Source organism: Lepidochelys kempii, chromosome 8 (assembly GCF_965140265.1).
Source record: "Lepidochelys kempii isolate rLepKem1 chromosome 8, rLepKem1.hap2, whole genome shotgun sequence".
Taxonomy (NCBI): domain Eukaryota; kingdom Metazoa; phylum Chordata; order Testudines; family Cheloniidae; genus Lepidochelys; species Lepidochelys kempii.
This window is the reverse complement of record NC_133263.1, coordinates 78387869-78402793: the sequence shown is the minus strand read 5'-3', so window position 1 is coordinate 78402793 and position 14925 is coordinate 78387869.

The following is a 14925-nucleotide window of genomic DNA, read 5'->3' as shown; positions in this document are numbered from 1 at the left end:
ATAAGCTTTTGTGGGTTACAGCCCACTTCATCGGACGCATAGAATGGAACATATAGTATATACACATACAGTACTGATGAAGTGGGCTGTAGCCCACAAAAGCTTATGCTCTAATAAATTTGTTAGTCTCTAAGGTGCCACAAGTACTCCTGTTCTTTTTGAAGAAAAAGAATAAGTATTACATTTTAAACACACACTTCTGTGAACGATCAATAATAAATGTAACAACTTTCTATTGACCAAAGATACTCCACATGCTTCGTTCTGTCTGTGAGTACCCTCACTTCCTCCTTGGAATTTCCAATAGGGAATCAGTGTACTGCACTGTCCTTACTTTATTTATCTACTTATTCACAATGGCATGCTTTACATTTCATTACAGATCAGATCTGATGTGTTCTTGAGAGAGAGAGAGAAAGAGAGAGAGAGAGAGAGAGATTTGATTTTGCAATGATCTCAGGGTTAATTCATAAAGAGCACTTTCACAGTTGCACAGAGGTCCCACAGTGTCATGCCAGTTCTTTTCAATTATCTGGCTTCACAAATTCTAGCTCCAGAAATCAAACATCTGTTTTATGTCACTGATCATTGATCTCAGACAGCTTGTCATTTTAGTGCCAGCTGAAAAGTGTAATCAAGCACATCCTCAATTTTCCAGAGCAAAATTGCCCAGATAATTTTTTTGTTGATGATAAACAATGCTAATAACCTCATGGCCAATGATCTTCTATACTGGCCCTCCTCCCCCAACGCTCCCTTCACACAATTTTCCACTGTCTTCAGCAGTCATGATTGATATCACAATGCTGGTAATGTGATGCCTACTATCTGTTCCCTTGATTCTTTCTCAAACTAGATCATCTCTATGCTTGTCTCACCATGTCTAATTTTTGCATTGGTCTCACTCAGAGCTGGTTGCTGGCTGGGTTTTCCTGCAATTAAGATGTCAGTTGTCGGGGAGTTAGTTTCGCTTGTGAGATGTTATTCTTAGATTCAAATGCTTCTTTGGTCAAAAGTGGAAAGGAATCTGGTAGTTGCATACTAGTCCCAAGTGCAAGTGTTCATAAATCACAAAACTCCTACTCAAAAGGGAGGATTGTGTCTGGCATTCTGAGGGTGTACAAGGTGGGAGAGCACAAAATACCTTCTTTCTTCCCATTGGTGTGCCACCCAAGCAAGAGATAAGCAATATTGTAGTCTGTGCTCTCCTGAGTGACTGCACCAGGCTAGTATCCCTTGCAAGGCAAGCTACCATATAGAAGGCAGGAATTATATAGTACTAAAGAAATGACATTTTGTTTAGGGCCCCTGTACATTACTGGAATGGTGTAATGGGATCTTAGTGTAAATGAGAACTGGGCCCATTGTATCTCCATTAGCACATTTCACTTCAAATCATAGGAACAAAACTGCGCAGAGTAAGTCATAAAAACAATGCCCACTGTGAGAAAGCTAAGGAGATGACCACAAAACAAACAAGAAGCTACCACTGAGAATAGTAACCATATAATGGGCTAGGTTGTGATTGGCCTGTAAGTGAGCAGGATAGGAGAGCAAAAAGGACCTTACCCTCTTCACAGCTCCTCCACACAGAAACTAGGCACATCTGTAGTCCAGCCAGTCATTCCCAGTATGCCATTGATAGCCATAGTGGTGCCATGGTGGGACAGAAGGGCCTGCAGTGTTGCCAACTCTCATGATTTTATCACAAGTCTCCCAATATTTGGCTTTTTTCTTAAAGCCTTAGTTCCTGGAATCATGTGACTAGGTGAGGATCTCAGCTTTTGTTAAAAAACAAGCTAAACACACACACATTTTTATCCCTCCTGGCTATGGAGAGAGAGACCCCTAATGGCTCAAACTCCAGAAGCCGAATCAAAAGAACCTCAAATGTTGTTTTTAAAATCTCATGTTTTAAACTAATCTCAGGATTTTTGAGTAGTTGCAGTTGGCGCACTAAGAGCTTGGGAGCCATTGTTCCTTTTGGACGCACACTGTAGCTCTGAGCTCACACTCATGGGGCTGGAGCTGCTCTGCAGTGCACCCAAAGCAGGACTGCACCTTAAGGGCACAATCTCCCCCACTGTGTTTATACTAGGACCCACTGAGTACCCCAAATCTGAACTCCAAGCTTTGGGGATTTCTAAATCCAGACCCAAACCCAGCTCAAATGTTGTGGCCCAGATCAACCTCTAGTTTAATAGGGGAAAGTATTACAATGTATCTACTTAGGAATGAGAGTCTACACAATTCACTGCAATAAAGTAAACACTGTGGTGATACATCAGAATACACAATGCAGGGCTTGGATCACACATTATTAAAAATATATATCGTATAAAATTCTGCATATTTTTTGTTAGTCCAAGAGGACTAAATTGCTATACAAAGAGATAAAAGGAGTGAGGAGAGAAAGGAAGAAAATTCAGTAATTGATGCCAGCAAAAGCAGTATTAGTGTCTCCAGAGAGGAGGGCCTAAAAGAGTCAAGGGGCAGCCTATGTGGCCGAGTTTTAATACACTCAGCACTTTCTGAAAATTCCTTCAATCATAAAAGGTGCTCAAATCTCATCTAGCACCATCATCCTGCCCCCTTCTTTATAAAATGTAAAGTTCAAAGGAAAATAAACCAAAACAAATCCATTTCAAACCTCCTAAAGTATCCTGGGGTGAAAACAGTCTGTGATTGTCAGTAAGCTGATGTGTCACATAGTTCAATGGCTGAGGGAAAACAGAATCGTTTCATTCTTCTAGTGACGGTGTACTTGAAAGAGGATGTTAGGTCTGTGATGGCTGCAGGAACTAATGGATGTTTTCCTGTAGCTCAGAAAGGTAACACTTATTTTTGTAACTAAAATAGGCATGAAAGTTTTAAGTGAGATGGATTCCTAAGAAGGGAGCCAAGCAAGGAAAGTCTTTCATATGGCTTATCTTCAATTGGGGCGCAATCATGCATATAGCTGCCCCCAACCCCCATTGACTTCAGCAGGAATTAAGGGCACTCAGCACCTTGCCACACTGGGCCTCTGGTTATTATTTATTTTACCAGAAGGCACCATTGGATCTGCTACTTTAACAGTGTTTAAATACTTGCCTCACAAATGTATAAACCTCCATACAAGTAAGCAATCAACAGACAGGAAAGTTACTTCTTATGGGCAACGATAGAGAGCACTGCACAGTGCTGATAGAGTCTCATGTTGGCACGGCACAGTGGGGAAAAGAAGTTATATAGGAAGTGTCTTCCCCAAAACAGCCTCAGACCCAAGGAACTGCCTAGAAAGTGAAGGGGCTGTGTCTGGGGACAGATAGAAGACAGAACATTAAGTGATATATTTCCCTTGGAAAACGGAGTAACATAGGCAATAAATGTATGGTTAAGGCTGTGTGTTCTGTGATTCCCTTTTGAAGGGACATACAGCATTGGCCTGATAGCTATTAGCAGCCTGGCAACTACATCTGTCATGCTATGCAGCCTCCTGAACACTCATGGGGTTGGGATCTGGTTCGCAGGCCACAACCTCTGGTCCTTTTCCCAGTCCTGGTCCTACCCCTGCACGCCCTGAACCATGGCCAGTCCCATGACTCAGGAGGGAATGTTCACCTAAACTGAAGTTCTAACACTGCCATAAAGTTCTTGGACTATGTTTCTCCCCTCCATATGATTTTATGCAGTGAGGGAGTACATGGAAACTCTTTTTTTAGTATCATTGGTGTAAATCAGGAGAAAGCCCCTGGGTTTCAAGGCTCCTATTTCTAGGTCACTGGCTTGAATTTAGGCCAGGTTATCAGTGAAAAAAAGCCATTAACAGCTGATGTCTCTTCAATGTTCTGTATAAGAGGAGTTGGTGGTTTTGATCTAAATTCCGACCGACAAATGTTGACATCGCACTGTAACCAATAGCCTTGTCGGCAGTCTCAGTTGAGGGGCCAAAGACTGAACATGCACGGAGGCTGAACTATATCATCATCACCAGTTAGTCCTTCTAGGCAAGGGTTAGGCATATTGACAGGGAAGTGTAGGGAAATCCATACTGCCTATGCTGGATTCTGTTATGTGTTCTTCCACTACATATATGAAAACTTCCAGTAAATTCATAGATTAATTTTTTCCCTATTTAAAAAATATAAAAACAATATACTGTATAAGTTATGATCCCTTCAGGAAAAGAAATATAAATCACTACATCTGCATTGTGTCAGGATATCATTTTAAGCCAATTTCATAAATATTTTAATAGTGCAGCACTCAAGGAAATTTTTTTTAACAATCTGACAGTCACTTCCATGTTAAATGTTACATAATCTATTTTCCATCCTTTCCTATATCTCTCTAGTTCAGCTGTTTGAGTCATTTGATAATCTTCCATAAAGTTTGAAGAAAATGATACTTGTAGCCTTTTGGAAGAGGAAGTGTTTACAAAGCATATACATAGACTGTGATGGATCCAGAAAAGATTAGTTGCAAGGACAGTAGTCAGAAACTTGGAGAGCTCTTACAGGTCAGTTAGTATGCTGAATTACCTAAAAACTCAAGGTTTATTCTGATTTCTGGGACTGGTAGATTGCTGTATGCAGGTGCATAAATTCTACTTTATACTCTGAAGTCAAACAAATATGATGGGTTAAGTTCAGACCTTACGTAGGTGTAATGTCAGTGAAGTTTTAGTCACTTACCCTAGATCTGACTTTAGCCCCATGACTCAAACTGCATTACAACAACTTGGTCTAATACAGCCTGGTCTAATAGGGAATGAAACCTAGGTGGAGCTACTATAAGGTAGATGAATTACTGGTTGGAAAACCATTCCCAGAGAGCAGTTATCAGTGGTTCACAGTCACAGTGGAAGGGCATAATGACTGGGGTCCCTCAGGAATCAGTTCTGGGTCCAGTTCTGTTCAATATCTTCATCAATGATTTAGATAATGGAATAGAGGGTACACTTATAAAGTTTGTGGATGATACCAAGCTGGGAGGGGTTGCGTGTGCTTTTGAGGATAGGATTAAAATTCAGAATGATCTGGAGAAATGGTCTGAAGTAAATAGGACGAAATTCAATAAGGACAAATGCAAAGTACTCCATGTAGGAAGGAACAATCAGCTGCACACTTACAAAATAGGAAATGACTGCCTAGGAAGGAGTACTGCAGAAAGGGATCTGGGGGGGTCATAGTGGACCACAGGCGAAATATGACCCAACAGTGTAACACTTGCCAAGAAAGCAAACATCATTCTGGGATGTATTAGCAGGAGTGTTGTAAGCAAGACACAAGAAGCAATTCTTCTGCTGTACTCCGTGCTGATTAGGCCTCAACTGGAGTATTGTGTCCAGTTCTGGGTGCCACATTTCAGGAAAGATGTGGACAAATTAGAGAAAGTCCAGAGAAGAGCAACAAAAATGATTAAAAGTCTAGAAAACATGACTTCTGAGGGAAGATTAAAAAAATTGGGTCTGTTTAATCTGGAAAAGAGACAGACTGAGCGGGGACATGATAACAATTTTCAAGTACATAAAAGGTTGTTCCAAGAAGGAGGGAGAAAATTTGTTCTTCATCTCTGAGGATAGGACAAGAAGCAATGGGCTTAAATTTCAGCAAGGGCATTTAGGTTGGACATTAGGGAAAACGTCCTAACTGCCAGGGTGGTTAAGCACTGGAATAAATTGCTTAGGGAGGTTGTGGAATCTCCATCATTGGAGATTTTTAAGAGCAGGTTAAGACAAACATCTGTCCAGGATTGTCCATGAGTGCAGGGGACTGGACTAGATGACCTCTCGATGTCCCTTCCAGTTCTATGAAACACCCAAATTAATGTTTTCCTATATAGTGAAGACGGAACTAGCAGCTACCCCCTGTAGATCGCCCTCTAACCTTAGAAACCATCCCAAAGTATCCCCAACATTTTTAATGGGATTTTGTTTCTAGTGAAGATCTTCAAACACCAGCAGAAACCAGTGAAAGTTCATCCAGGTCTAGGGAGACCAAATAGCAAGTGTGAAATATCGGGACATTTCCCCCTCCAATAGGGGTATAGTTGCATATAAGACAAAGCCCTTTATATAGGGACATCTGGTCACCCTATCCAGGTCCTACTGTATAAGCAGCTATTTTTCGTTGAATGACCTGGATCTCCCTGCTCTCATGGTCATGTTTTAAAAGACTACGCAAAAATGCACAGTATATAACTCAGACTAATTTTTACCTCAGACAGTTGTTTTCTGGTTGGATTTTGGCTAATTCTTGACCTGTTCAAAATAGCATGTCTGAATGGTCATCTTCCTTGTCAATATTATATTTGTCTATTGTTCTGAATGTGTGGACAGAAACCTTTAAGGCAGAGGTGAGCAAACTACTGCTCGCAGGCCACATCCGGCCCGTGGGACCGTCCTGCCTGGAACTTAAGCTCCCGGGCGGGGAGGCTAGCCCCTGGTCCCCCCCGCTGTCTCCCCTCACCCGCAGCCTCAGTTCACCATGCCGCCAGTGCTCTGGGTGGCGGGGCTGCGAGCTCCTGCCGGGCAGCACAGCGGTGTGGCTGGCTCTGGCAGGGTGGCGCGGCTGCCAGACATGCTGCTCTGAGTGGCATTGTAAGGAGGTGTGGAACGGGGGGGTTGGATAAGGGGCAGAGGGTCCCCAGGGGCAGTCAGGGGACAGGGAGCAGGGGGTGGTAGGATGGGGCGGAAGTTCTGGGAAGGGGGCAGTCAGGGGATAGGGAACAGGGGGGTTGGATAGGCGTGGGAGTCCCAGGGGCCCTGTCAGGGGCTGGGAGTGTGGATAGGGGTCGGGGCAGTCAGGGGACAGGGAGCATGGGGGGTTGGATAGTGGGTGGGGTCCTGGGGGGGCAGTTGGGGCAGGGGGTCCCAGGAGGGGGCAGTCAGGGGACAAGGAGAAGGGGGGGTTGGATGGGTCAGGGGTTCTGAGGAGAGCAATCAAGGGGTGGGAAGTGGGAGGGGGGGGATAGGAGGCAGGGGCCAGGCTGTTTGGGGAGGCACAGCCTTCCCTACCTGGCCCTCCATACAGTTTTGGAACCCCGATGTGCCAAAAAGTTTGCCCACCCCTGCTTTAAGGATTGATTCAATGTACCTTTCTTGGGGAGGTGTTCATGCACACATGCACTGAGAGATGTAATGATGCAGAGTCTTAACAGCAATAATATTGAAATACTCCATAGATGCAGTACATATCTGGTCATCTTCTCTTGCACCCTATGTTTGATTTTGTTCTGTTTTGCTCAGAGATGCTTTAAATAAAATATTTACTCTGCATTCTGTATCTACTATAGGCACACAGTACAGGGTACAACTTGTAAATATGATTAAAATGTGTGCTCATGATTATTTTAATAAGGGTCGGCTGCTCAGCAATATTGGTAAGTACCTGAAGTTTTATTTCCTGGCCTTAGTCAAGTGGACCTGGGTTACAGTTCCAAAGACAAATGTCCGTGCCACAAGAGGGGTTCTGTATGCACTGGCTCCTGTGGTTACTCTTACATACTTATAAAGGGACTATCAAATGCATATAGAATTTATAATCAAAACTGACAACTAGTATAATCAATTAATATTGCAATCACATGGTCACTTCCTGTTCTCAAAACAATACTTTTTGCAGTGGCCTATTCAGCTGCTAAGGCAAATTTGGCATCTGAGGCCTGCATGTGTTGCTCCTGTTCTTGTTCCATCATCAATGAACAAAGTCTTGCACTAATTCTGTCAACACAGAACACTGTCAGCAGCATTCTGGTTTTCTTAAGAATCCTACAGGCAGTGTTGGGTTTGGTTTTATTTAGGGGGAGTTTTCTTCCACCTCTAGGACTAACTATAAGAGGTGATTAACTCATATAACTTTGGTGCACATAGTGTAGCTGTTATCTTTTTAGTTTGCCAATTAGCATCAGTTTGAAGTCTAACATTCTCTTTACAGCTGGCCAAAACTCAGAATTTCCAGTGTGCAGGAAATGTTGACATAATTAGTACAAAATGAAATCTGGGTGAGACAGATCCCAATTTGGATGAGACAGGGCTTGTGGTTCAGGGACAGCCCAATCCGGCAGACTGGTCAGAACTGGGGATAAAGAGCTTCAAGACTGCCAGGCCAGCTGGCTCCCAGGCTCAGCAGTGCAAGTAGGGTGGTATGGTGATATTTAAAGCTGGTACGGTTTACCAGAAAGACACAGGAGGAGCAGAACGTGGGGCCACCCGGCAACTCCTCTGGCGCAGCTGTACTGCCCCCAGCCCTTCCATGCAGGACCTCCTCCATCTGTACAGCAGCCCTGCTGGAGGACAGGTCTGGGGGCAGTACAGCCGTACCGGAGGAGCTGCGGGCATGGGACCACCCAGTGTCCCCGTGTTCTGCTCCTTTCTCCACTGCAGTTCCGAAGTCTCGCACAGCAGGAGGAGGTCAGAGCCCCCCACTCCCTAGATTCCACTTGCACCACTGCCCAGGCTGCAGGAATTGGGAAGCCCAAGGAGGCATCTGGGCTAGTAGTCTGAGATGTACTTCCACAGGCCTTGGAAGTACATCTCAGGCTCCTGGCTCCACAGCAGGGAGCTTGGAAGCCTTGAGGCCTCCAGGAACTAGTCAGAAAACCAGGCATTTTTCGACAGAACCTATTTGATTCAACTAGAGTTAATTGAACCAGAGATGTTTTCGCACAACATTTTGTAATTGACAAATTTGTCAAAAAATTCCCAACCAACTCTAATTCTCTCACCTGTAATAGCAGGCATCATTGTGTCCTTCTTTATTACAGTAATTCTTCTGCTGCCGATTCTTGGCATATTGCTCTTTGGAAACTGATTCAGGGTTACTTGTCTTCAACTCAAAAAGCTTGATTGATGTTGGCATTAGGATTTTTTTGTCCTTTGGTCCACAAGTCCTAATAAAGCACCAAGAGCTCTGTGGTGATATTTTAAACAACAGGTACTGATCTCAGGACTTTTTTGTTGTTGTTGACACTTTCTTTGCTAGTTGCATTGACATTTCTGCTAACCTATTTGTGTGTGCATAGTAAGGGCTCAACACGGAGTGCTTGAACTGACTATCAACGAGAATTACCTAAATGTGAGTGCTTATCTGTTATTAGCTCATCATCTGGAATCTCATGATGAGCAGACAGCAATTTACAATGTATTATGATATTGCTACTCAATTTAAAAAAGCACAACTAAGCAGTAGTCTACTAGAAAGAGGTAATCTTTACAGTTTAATTCAAATAGATCTGACAGTCTAAGCCCAAGGGTGATCAAGATCCTCATATGGCTTCAGTGGTTCATTTATATTTTGCTTCCAGTACTGACTGTTTCACACTTGGATATCTTAGGCCAGATTTCTTGGTCTGTTATGGCTCCTTTGTGCTGCTCCAGAGATAGAGGGGGTCTCCACACAGCCAGTTTATCCATCCAGCTGAGGATTGCCCCTCTTTTGTGTGTTGTACATAGTGTTTTGCTATTGTGTATTGCACTTTTGAAGTGTCGCAGCCCTTAATAAAACAGCTACTAAAATCATTCAATAACCTTTAATAAAGAGGTTAAATACAGCAGAATTTGGCTCAGGATTATCATATTTTACGAAGAAATCCAGGTTTCTTCTTTTCTGCAGATATGTACAACATGAACCTCACTCAATCTTTTTCCCTCAATGAAATGCTGTGTTTTTCCTCCAATAGCAGTTATATATTCTTATAGCCTATTATATACTTAAAAAAATTGTTCACTGGTGCATATGTAGAATTTAAAATCTAAGGACCAAATTCTGCCCTGAGTTATTACGTATGTAACCTAATTGTTTTCATTCATTCTGTAAGAGAAATTGGCTAGCATTTTGAAATACATTTTTCCTATTACTCTAAAGAGAGAACAAAGGAGTGTTTAGCAGACAGAAGAGCTGCCCAAGGAGATCTACTTTCAAGTTTGTAGAGACAGTCTTCCTACTAATTTCCCCTTTCTTCTGACAAATCTTCTAATCACATTACCCTGTCCATGGACTCGTATACATTTTCTGTTTCCCCCATATTTTCTACCATTTGTTAAGTTACTTGCTGCTTGTTGACAGTGTAGCTCAGCTCAGAAAAGGTTATATTCAACTGCATGAAAATCACAAATCGCTTCTCTAATGCCTGGTAATGGCAGACCTCCTTAGGGAATTATTTTGGTCTTGTTCTTCTGGTCATTCTTAATTTTACTTTGCCTCATTGTTGTGTAAACCTGTATTCAATAGAGTTGCTCTTCTCACAAACAGAATATGACAGTAAATCTTTTACAAATTTCTCCTGGAATGCCTGTATTTTCAGTTATATATGTTTTGCCCAGAAATAAAAATTTCAATTTATGGGCTAAATTATAGTCTCCGTTGCAGTGGTGTAAGTCTGTAGTGACAATTGACTTCAAAGGAGTGACTCTAAATTGACATTGGTGTAAATGAGATCAGAATCTGGCTCCTAGATTGCATGTATACTGCTTAACAACAGGGACTGGAAATCCTTAATTTTTGCCCAGAGAATGGCTGGTCACATAAACCTAATTGGTGTATTTGTAATTCATATAGGGCCCAGTATGCTCCCCTTGACCTTAATAGTAAAATTCCCATTGACTGCATTGGTGAAGGATCAGGCCCATGTGAGTCTTACTCAAATGACTATTTCTAGAGAAAAAAGTGTCATATCATATGATGTGCCCACTACAAGATTTTATCTATAGATTGTAGGAAAACATAACATTTAGGCCCAGATTCGAAGGCAACTGAAATCAATGGAAAGACACTGGTGGACTTCAACAGGCTTTGTATCAAGCCCTAAAGGAAGTCAGTACTCAGCTGCACAATAACTTCAATGGGAGCTGTGTACATGTATCAGAACTAAATTGGGAAGTAAATATATAATATTTCAGCATCCACGAGTGCTAATAAACAAGTATTACAACCCACATGGCAGGATTTGAAATGAGCTCCATCTTCCTTGTTAGGAATTACCAAGAAGCTCACCACTCTGTTTTGCTTGAAACTAAATGTAAGTGAATGGGACAAACATATCCTCTTTTCTTTGATATTTCTACCTGCAAAAACCTGCTTGATGCTTTCATGCATAGAAAGACTTAAAAAAAAATTACAAAAGTTACAACACTTTTTAAAAAAAGAGAGCCTGACTTTTAAGGATTTCCTGCAGAAACATGCCACATCTCTTTGCATTTGGACCATCCAGTTGCAGTGCAATATTTAATATGAAGTGTCACACTCCTACAATGGGAAGTGATGAATCACAATATTATATGTTAGCCCAGAAATGGGTGAAAATGTGGTTTCCTAAATCCCTGGTTTCCGTAAACAAAACAGAAGGGCTTTAAAACTAACTCTAGAAAAAGAGAACATGAACCAAACTCTGAAGTTAATGATGTTGCACATGTTTAGAAAATTATCAAGAAGAACAAACAAACTTCTTTGCGGGACCAAACTCTATAGTCCTTATTCAGCAAAATTCGATTAATTTTTAATTAATTTGATTTTTAATTTAATTTGATTAATTAAAGCATGGGATTTGCACCTTTTGTATGTTCTAGTTTATTGGATGGGTTTCAGAGTAGCAGCCGTGTTAGTCTGTATCCACAACAAGAACAGGAGTACTTGTGGCACCTTAGAGACTAACAAATTTATTTGAGCATAAGCTTTCGTGGGCTACAGCCCACTTCATCAGATGCATGCAGTGGAAAATAGAGTAGGACTATTTTATATACACAGAGAACATGAAACAATGGGTGTTACCATACACACAATAATGAAAGTGATCAGTTAAGGTGAGCTATTACCAGCAAGAGAGAAAAAAAAAAACCTTTTGTAGTGATAATCAAGATGGGCCATTTCCAGCAGTTGACAAGAACGTATGAGGAACAGTAGTGGGGAAAATAAACATGGGGAAATAGTTTTAGTTTGTGTAATGACACATCCACTCCCACTCTTTATTCAAGCCTAATTTAATGGTGTCCAGTTTGCAAATTAATTCCAATTCAGCAGTCTCTCGTTGGAGTCTGTTTTTGAAGTTTTTTTGGTGAAGAATTGCCACTTTTAGGTCTGTAATCAAGTGACCAGAGAGATTGAAGTGTTCTCCGACTGGTTTTTGAATGTTATAATTCTTGACGTCAGATTTGTGTCCATTTATTCTTTTATGTAGAGACTGTCTGGTTTGGCCAATGTACATGGCAGAGGGGCATTGCTGGCACATATCACATTGGTAGATGTGCAGGTGAACGAGCTTCTGATAGTGTGGCTGATGTGATTAGGCCCTATGATGGTGTCCCCTGAATAGATATGTGGACACAGTTGGCAATGGTCTTTGTTGCAAGGATAGGTGCCTGGGTTAGTGTTTTTGTTGTGTGGTTGCTGGTGAGTGTTTGCTTCATGTTCTCTGTATATATAAAATCGTCTTACTGTATTTTCCACTGCATGCATCCGATGAAGTGGGCTGTAGCCCATGAAAGGTTATGCTCAAATAAATTTGTTAGTCTCTAAGGTGCCACAAGTACTCCTGTTCTTTTTTTAGTTTATTAGAGTGATCTCCAATTCAAGGGGTAATTCATCTCTGAATGGAGACCTGTGTCTTAACAAAATCCTTTGTAAAAAATAGTATTTAGTTTTATTGTCCAATCTAACCACTCTAGCATACAAGTTTCTTTATCTGGAAAGAAAAAAATAATTGTGTAAAGTTTTGGGGACACTATGAAAAATGTATATATAAACAAGCAATTCACATTATAAGAAAAGAAAAAGAAAGAAAGTACTTTTGGTTCCCAACAATTTTTGTTTAATTACATACGTACAGGTTATAAGCATCTGACATGTCAGACCAACTATCAGACTACTTTTATCCTTCGCTTAGATATTATTAATGGCTACAACAGCTGCCAAATAATCCAACAGAAAACAAAACTGTGACTGATAAAGCACCCAAAACAATTGTCCATCAGAATGTTAAATAGTAAAATCCACGCAGAAGTATCTAGCATAAATGAGTTTTCCATTTCATTTCCTGATTCAACATCTTTAAAAAATGAATGAATTTGTCTTCTTGATGAGTTTTCCACCCTAGTTTAAGAAGAGGAAATGGAAAAAAAAGACAGTGGTTTGGGCACTGAGCAAGCAAGCAAAAGCTATGTAAATTTCTGTCATGTTGCCTTTTTATTCTAGACCAAAGTAAACTCTGACTCTCTGGTAGGTAGCTCCGTTGGGAAGAGAAATCTTAGAAATATTCAGAAAGTGAAAATAACTGGTAACAATATACATTTCTGTGAATCGGTTATGGAGAAACCTCTGAACCTCCTCTTCTAAAGATGAGCAAGAAATGATCACCTCTCAGCCTGTGTTCAAAATCCATAACTTTAAATTCCAACACTGAGCCAGTATTTAGCAAAACAGATGTATATTTGCTCATCTAAATGCAGACAATATAAAACAATTGAAAAGTAGAGTGTAATCTTAATAGTTCCTTTTAAAGTAAGTTTTTTATAAAAACCCTTCATTGTTAAGTTTCAAAGTAGCAGCCATGTTAGTCTGTATCCGCAAAAAGAAAAAGGAGGACTTGTGGCACCTTAGAGACTAACAAATTTATTTGAGCATAAGCTTTCGTGAGCTCACGAAAGCTTATGCTCAAATAAATTTGTTAGTCTTCATTGTTAAGTACAGTTCTTCTGTGGCTGTTTTAATATTGGTTTCAGATCATAATGCATTTTGTGATACTGCATCATGTGATATGAAGTAATAAAAATGCAGAATAGTCTTTCCTTCAGAGAAGACTAAGTAGTGCTCTCAATCAGTAGTACTTTCACAATCAGAGTTATTGTATAGTTTTTTCCTATAGTGGACTACCAAGCAGAAGGAGAAGATGCATTGTATGGTTATTTTTCACATTATCCTATAGTACTTGACTGCCCATTGTCGCTGTCTTGGAGTCTGAATTAATGCAATGATCTAAGCCGATGGTGGTGAAGAGGCAGGATATGATACTACCATGATTTTTAAGTTAAAGAAAGTCTGAAGAGGTTCTATAGTCCATCATAAGATTTTGGGAAAAATCCTAATGATCATCATTAAGAGATCTGAGCAAAATATGGAATTTCCATCCATGGAAAATTCTAACATGTTAATATTTGTTTTTGGCCCAAATCAGGACAGAAGATGAATTTCAAACATTTTTGTGGAATGAAAACTGAGAAATTTTGATTTGGACGTGTCAAAACATTTTAACGTTCCTGACTTTGAAATGTTTCATTTTGGTTTGTCCAAATCACCCAAAATGCCTTTTTGTTTTAGTCAGTTCAACAGTAAACTCTAATAGGACTGTCTGCTACTCTAAGAGCCAGAGAAAGCCAGAGAACAGCTAGCCCTGTTCTGGAGAGAAGACTAGTAGACAGGTGCTGGGGATCAGCCAACCCAGCTGGACAGCATCTAGTAACTGGGTCTGATTTAGGTTGGCAGTTTTGGTCATGTTCCTGGAGGTTTCATCACATGACATAATCTCCAATAAAAGATTAATCTTAATTCCTGAAGACTCCAGGACAATCCTGGAGGGTTGGCAACCTGAGTCTGATTATTCCCAGCTGGGGGATATAAATGAGGGCCTAAACCCCACAAGGGAGCCTGGACAAGGAGAGGACCGAGAGTACCCTCTCTTGTGGCTGTAGATGAAGGCTACAAAAGGGCAAGCAGGCCCTGTGGACCCTCTTGAGGCTGGGGAAGGTTGAGACCTTTAGCTGCCTGAGGACATAGGTTCCCAAAATCTCACTTGAGAACAATACTGTTGCTTTTTGTTATTATTCCACATTTCCTTTTGTTTGTGTGTTGAACACAGCCCTGAGCAGAGGCTACAGACTGAATTGAGTGTGGCCAATTGTTTGTCCCAGATTGGTGATCAGGTCCCCCACCTTACAGTTGCCTCATGGGAATT